This window comes from Citrus sinensis, mitochondrion, assembly GCF_022201045.2.
Source record: "Citrus sinensis mitochondrion, complete genome".
Classification (NCBI taxonomy): domain Eukaryota; kingdom Viridiplantae; phylum Streptophyta; class Magnoliopsida; order Sapindales; family Rutaceae; genus Citrus; species Citrus sinensis.
Genome location: NC_037463.1, coordinates 235001 through 242036, shown reverse-complemented (window position 1 = coordinate 242036; position 7036 = coordinate 235001). Strand labels below are relative to the sequence as shown.

General features: G+C 34.9%; 3 non-coding genes across 3 annotated transcripts; 1 reads left to right on the top strand and 2 right to left on the bottom strand.

Annotated features, from left to right (window-relative positions):
• Positions 1–2154: 2154 nt before the first annotated feature.
• trnC(GCA) lies at positions 2155–2225 on the top strand. Its single transcript has one exon. It is a non-coding gene; the product is annotated as a tRNA-Cys (tRNA).
• Positions 2226–5621: 3396 nt separating this feature from the next.
• tRNA-Asp lies at positions 5622–5695 on the bottom strand. Its single transcript has one exon. It is a non-coding gene; the product is annotated as a tRNA-Asp (tRNA).
• A 602-nt stretch (positions 5696–6297) lies between these two features.
• trnE(UUC) lies at positions 6298–6369 on the bottom strand. Its single transcript has one exon. It is a non-coding gene; the product is annotated as a tRNA-Glu (tRNA).
• Between the last annotated feature and the right edge of the window lie 667 nt (positions 6370–7036).

Genomic DNA, 7036 nt, shown 5'->3' with positions numbered 1-7036 from the left:
TACGTTTATTTTTCAAATGATTCATATCGTCAAGTGTACCCATTCCAAATTTCAGTCCAATCAAATGATCGACAGCTGCCAATACATCTCGTGGTAACAAAAATGTATTGTTCTGAGGTATATTCAGATTCAGTCTCTGGTTCATATTTCGTCTACCAATCTTTCCTAATTCACATCTTTGGTGAAAAAATTTCTTTTGTAATTCCTTACATAAGGATTCCGAAAATACCGGATCTCCGCCTACACAAGCAAATTGTTGATAAAACTCCAAAATGGCATTTTCTTTTGATCCAATTTTTTTTTCTCCTTATTCGTCAGGAAAGACAAGAAAATTTCAGGGTAGCAAATATTCTCTAGAATTTCTCGTAGATTCGAACCCATAGCTGCTGATAGAACTAGAATAGATACTTTCTGTTTCCTACTCACACGAGCCCATATCCTTGCTTTTCTATCAATCTCTAATTCGAATCTTCCCCCCCAATCAGATATTATGGTGCCTGTATAGACCGAAATTCCGTTATGGCCCAATTCTGACCGATAATAGATACCGGGACTTTGCAATATTTGATTGATGACAATTCTGTATATTCCGTTTACTATAGAAGTTCCCAAAGAATTCATTAGAGGAATGTTTCCAATAAAAATAGTTTGTTCCTGCATGTCCCCTCGGCTTTTCCAAATTAATCCTGCGGATACATATAATTCAGAAGAATACGTGAATGATTCATATACAGCATCTCTTTCTTTTAGCAAGGGTTCTACCAATTGATATGTTTCCACAAATAATTGAAATTCAATTTCTTGATCTGTATCTTCAATTTTTGGAAACTTATAAAGCTCTTCTGTTAAGCCCTGATCAATGAACCTACAAAATCCTTCAAATTGTATCTGATTCAACCCAGGTATTGTAGACATTCCTGCATTTCCATCTCCGAGCATTTTGAATTTCCCATTTATCAAAAAATCCCATTCGTTTCTCATTCTGCATCGATTCATATGATTCGATGCAGAATGCTGGAATTTAGATTCTGTTTACTGAATCGCATGAAATTTTACCCAACTCCATATAGATGGAATGTATGAAATACGTATGAACGGGGGAAAAAGGATGATTTTATACTTAATAAAATTGGAATTTCTAAGAGACAGATCCAAATGGAAAGGAAGCGATAAATTCCACTTAGACTTACGGAGTTTTGTATAGAATCAAAAAAATAATTCAATTTATACCATTATTATGATATTCCAATCCGTTAGGATACCAGAAAAATAAACGTCGTGATTTGATCTATTCGCTAAGATAAAGACATAAGAATCAGACACAATATACCAGCGTAAAGCTCATTTTTTTAGCACTTACCTTTTTCGTGGATTCCACTGTTCAAAAAATGATTTGCGAAGAACCCCCTTTTTATTTTTTTAGTCGAATTTTTAGAATAGGATTGAAGTGCGTAAGACGGCTTGTATTTAGTAAACCCGTGCCGATATAGCTATCTATATATACATCGCCCCCCTTTATTGCATAGTTCGCTTCGGGACAGCGCATGTCGTGCTCTATCAAAATTTCGATTTTCTCTTCAATCTAAATTGCAGTACGACAATTTTCGGCAAATTCCCTATAGAGAGGCATCAGACACAGATAAGATAACCAATAAGCTAGCCGCGAAACGATTTATGTTTGGGGTTTACATATACTCATAATTGCTGTTATAATTGAAATGGAGAAGGCTTTTTTTATAGAAAAAACCAATATTGATTAGGTAGGTATCAATTTTGATTTTCTTCTATCATTAGGAAACACAATTTACAATTAAAATTTAAATCCAAGAGTTGGTCACGAATTTACAGTCACTAGTTAATGGTTCCAATTTGTCCTTAATTTTGGCTTTTGTGACTGAAAATGCACATTTCTTTTTTCATTTTTCAATAGAAAAAAAGAAAGAGAAAAGAGAGGGATTAAGATGTTGTGTGAGATACTATAAAATCAATTGAAGAACCGGAGCCGATCCAAAAAAAGGACATATTTTTTTTAGGCAAGGAATTAAGAAAAACGAGATTTTATATGGACGTACACAAAAAAAGAAAAGACATTGAGTACCCCCCCCAAACAAAACAAGCAAAGGGGGAATTTTTTCATCTATTTTGTATCGTTTTGGCGGCATGGCCGAGCGGTAAGGCGGGGGACTGCAAATCCTTTTTCCCCAGTTCAAATCTGGGTGTCGCCTGATCAACAAACGATAAGACTCGCAATCCCTTATTCTGCTTGGCTGGTCTAACTCGCCGAATCTTTTCCAGCAAAGTACGCGACTCTTGACATTTTCGTGATTCGAAATAGCTGGGGTTTCTGTTCTTTTTTTTTCTGTTCCTTAAACTTAAAGTGCTGTTAATCCTTGCATTTAGGATTCACGGAAAGATTATAGTAGTAGAAGCGCTTTCATATCAAATCAAGAGTTACCGATTTATTTCCACTGCTAATTGCTAATGCAGGGTCTACTGACCGGGTCTTGAATTAGATTGAAAAGCCCGAGGGAGAATCGAATTAATCGTTATGGAAGGGGCGGGAGATACTTTGTATGCAGTATACAGACTCATAAGAGTCTCTGAATGCACGGGCATTCAATCAATATTCGATTGGACGGATAATTGGCTTTTACTTAATGATAATAAAGGGCAACAAAAAAAACGAGGAGTTCTTATTATTACTACAGATTAGGTAACACTCCCTTTGATACTTCCAAAGAAAAGTGCGACTGTGTATTTTGTTTCATTTTTCCGGATTCTACTAGAAATCATATACGAACTTGTTCTAAGTGGATTTATTGGAGCGTTTCATATTTAGTGGAGTCTTTCATCAAGGGCGTTGGGCCAGAATCCCTTTTTGACTCTGCGCCAGTGATTCCACTATTATTAGGAAACAATAATAGAATAAATTCTTCATATTCATAGAGATAGGGGACATAATTCACATGGATATAGTAAGTCTCGCTTGGGCTGCTTTAATGGTAGTCTTTACATTTTCCCTTTCGCTCGTAGTATGGGGAAGAAGTGGACTCTAGAGATACTACTAATTGAGTTGGGGAATCAAACTGTATCACTTTTTTTATAGATCGTTCTGCAAAGCCTTTTTAATTATATTAATTATTTAATAATTAATATAATAATTAAATTCAGTAATTAAATTCCATTTAGAATTTCGAAATTGAATTAATCAAAATACCTTCATTTCGGAATTCTATTGGCTTGGATTCTGGCGAGGTAATTGTATTCGATTCTATTATGAATAGAATACAATTCATAATATATATGAATAATGCTCTTTCAGAATCCAAATCAAACCGATATTTCCAAAATTCCCCTATTTCTATTTTGAAAGGAAGGGGGATACAGATCATAGGAATTTTATTCCAACCGAAGTCTTCCTAGATTTTCTATTTGGTTTTTCTGAACCGGCCCTTGCCAGAGTTCTCTATGGACAATGGGGAAGAACGCGGAAAACCGGACCCCCCTTTTTTTTATTGGACTGTTCAAAGAGAAAAGAAAGGGTTCACGATTTAATTTGAATAGTTAATAATAATAAGATTGTGCTTTGGTCAAGTCACATATTTCGCACTTACCACCGATTTTATTATTTTTTATTATTTGAGTATTTTAGAAATTTGCTTTCTGCTATGCTTTATTGACCCGTTTCATATCATGGCTCCAGGGTTGACAATCGCCGGGGTACCCCTTTTTGAAATCGGAAGAAGTTATAGAATAGAACTCCTTGGATCATCTGTCAACCGCTCAATCAACGACTTCTTCGGAATGCTAAAAAAACGATTACTTTATTTCTTTCCTATTTCATTTTCTTTTATTAACTTGATTTTCTTTTAGTAATATATGCCCAAATTTGTTTTTCTTTCATCGATTTGATTCTTTTTTTTATTTTTAATGGATACCGAGATTCATATTGAAAATAATCTGAAATAAATAAATTTGAAAATCGTAAGAGCAGCCTTTCGATTATTTCAGATTGATTGGAATGAACAAAAAGAAAATACAAATAGACGAAGCAAAGAAATAGAATTGAGATACTATGTATCTATTAACATGTATAAGGATCCATATCCATATTGTAGATTGATCTCTATTCAGTTTCTATCTTTATACATAAAAAAAATAAAAATAGATAGTATGGTAGAAAGATTCATATATGAATCTTTCTACCATACTATCGAATCTCATAGGCTACTGCTGATTCTAGTCCGTTGGTTTCATTTAAGACTAAGACATGAAATTGAAATTTGTTTCTTAAATCCTTGATAAGAACTAAGAAGTCAAGTTTCGTTCAAATTAATCACTTTGACTGACCGTTTTTACGTATATTATAAGCAAAAACGCAGTAGGAACTAGAACGAACAGTGTAGTAGCAATAAATGCGAGAATATTTACTTCCATAGTCTCATCGTTTGGTTTTTTTTTACTTCGCAATAACTCGGGATTTAATCCCATAGAGATGATAACCCTTTCGCTTGTAAATTCAATGGGATGAATTACATTTCGATGATAGCGAATGGGATCAATATCATGAATAACAATATTTGACTGTCAAGTCGATTCATCGTCGAGAATTCAATAGTATAACATAGGCAGCTCTTTTATCCACACACCAAATACAAACTTTGATTCCTGATTCAATCAAAAGAATTCCTTTACTTTAATACTAATACTTTTTTAATACTAATACTTTTTTTATTTACCAGTCTTTTCCAGTCTGTCTTTTCTATAATCGACCGCCTTACTTGTACAACCCCCTAACCGCTTTACACTTTCCTTGTTTACAAAGGGTTTAGAAAAAAACCAAACAAACAATCGAAACGAAATAGAAAAAGAAAAAGGGAAGGGGTTAAGTTCTAAACCCCTTTTCATTTTCTTTTTTTCAAGAAAATTATATCATTAAAAAAAAAAACGAAAAAGAAGTGTGATAAAGACGAGTCCCAGTATAAAAGAATCGAATATTTCATAAAATTGACTATTTTATTTAGATTTATTTAGAGTTTCTTCTTCTTTGGCAATACGCTTAAAAAAGATTATTCATTCCCTCTTCGGGAGGGGTTGGCGCCTTGCTTGATCTTTATTTTATTAAGAATATCATCCCCCCTCCCTTGGATTAGTACTAGAACGTATCCCTCAAAAGTTCGGCGTGAAATTTGAATGAGATAAATTCTTTCAAATTCAAACTAGTAATTTAAGTTAGCCAAACTAGAAACCAGAAAAGAAGATACTTTGAATCTTAATCTTAAAAGTATTCTATCAAAGTAACGATCTTAAATTCAGTTGTGTATACGCTCCCGGGAACGATATGGTACTCGATTCCATTCCATACACAGATGGGGGACAGTCAAAAAAACCAGACCCCCTACGGTAGCTCTTGGAATCCTGAATATGATGCTACCAATAATTGTAGCAATTCGCACATGTCTCTTTCTCATCAATCGGTACTAGTTGATGAGAAATCGAAATGAAAAAGAAAAAAGAGCAAAGGAGAGCAGTAGGCATGAAATTCTACCATTTTATTTTGCCCCAGTTTAACAGAAACGGCGAGATATATTGATTGTTTTTTTTATTGGATTTGGATCCGTCGGGACTGACGGGGCTCGAACCCGCAGCTTCCGCCTTGACAGGGCGGTGCTCTGACCAATTGAACTACAATCCCGGGGCGGTAAAATGTACCGAATACCTATTTTTATGATTTCATTCAAACAATTTCATTTATATTTAGATAAATATCGACGTGTTGGAACCGAGACGTGAGTGAGATATTGATATACACACGGATATACACTTTAGTGAGAGCGGCACGGATTCCTTTCGTTATTGCCAAATCAATTGATAATTCGTTTTTCAATGTCCCAAAAAAAAAGAGTCTTTTTTTGCGTTACTTTATTCTTTTCATTAGACTTTATGCTTTCGATTTCATGATCCTGATATGAATCTAGATCATTATTAGCAAGATCAGAATTTATGGGAACAAATAAATGGAGCAAACAAAATAAATAAATAGCGGTAGGGATCTATCGGAGAATTGGACTCTTTTGATTCTTGAGTCTTTCGTATCTGGCATTTCTGGAAAACAAAGGGGGTTATATCATTTCCTGTTGGATCAGCGAATTATTGGGCCGAGCTGGATTTGAACCAGCGTAGACATATTGCCAACGAATTTACAGTCCGTCCCCATTAACCGCTCGGGCATCGACCCAGGAAGAATAAAGTCTAGGCTTATTTATAATCCACGATCAACTTCCTTTCGTAGTACCCTACCCCCAGGGGAAGTCGAATCCCCGCTGCCTCCTTGAAAGAGAGATGTCCTGAACCGCTAGACGATGGGGGCATATTTGCCCGACTGCCATCATACTTAGTATGAACAGTTTTTTGAAATTGTCAATATAATGGAATGGGATGACTAACTCTAAAGTAAAGGATCTTTCCACCTTTTCTGATCCCATACCAATAGCTTTTTTTGATTCGTCCATCAATCGCTCATTCTAATCGCCATTCTAGTCTAAAATCGAAATCTATTATAGAAATTGCTATAAATAATAATAAAAATAAAAATAGGCCGAAAGACGAAAGTAGAGGACTCTTTTGGGAAGTGATTGGTCCGACATAAAAGAAGATTTTTTCTTCATTTCTTCCACTTAACTTTCATTCATTTATCCACTCCTTGGTAAGATGAGATCGGACTATTCCTATATCGCCCTAAGCTGGGAAATTCACAAATGAGAAATCCGAAAATCTGGGAACGGGGATTAAGATTAACAAGTTATCAATTTTTTTTTTTTTTTTTTTCTTCTAAAATTTGGGTTCGGGGAACAAACAGAATCTCTTTATCACATGTGAAATCCGGTGGATCTATGTCGAATTGGTAGGTCCATGTATCCATGTATCAATCAAATAAGTTTCGTTCCGTTCTGATGGGGTCAGATCAATTTAAGTCAATTCCATTAGGGTCGGTCTTGAAATTAGGGTCGGTCTTGAAACACTTCATTTCATTGAT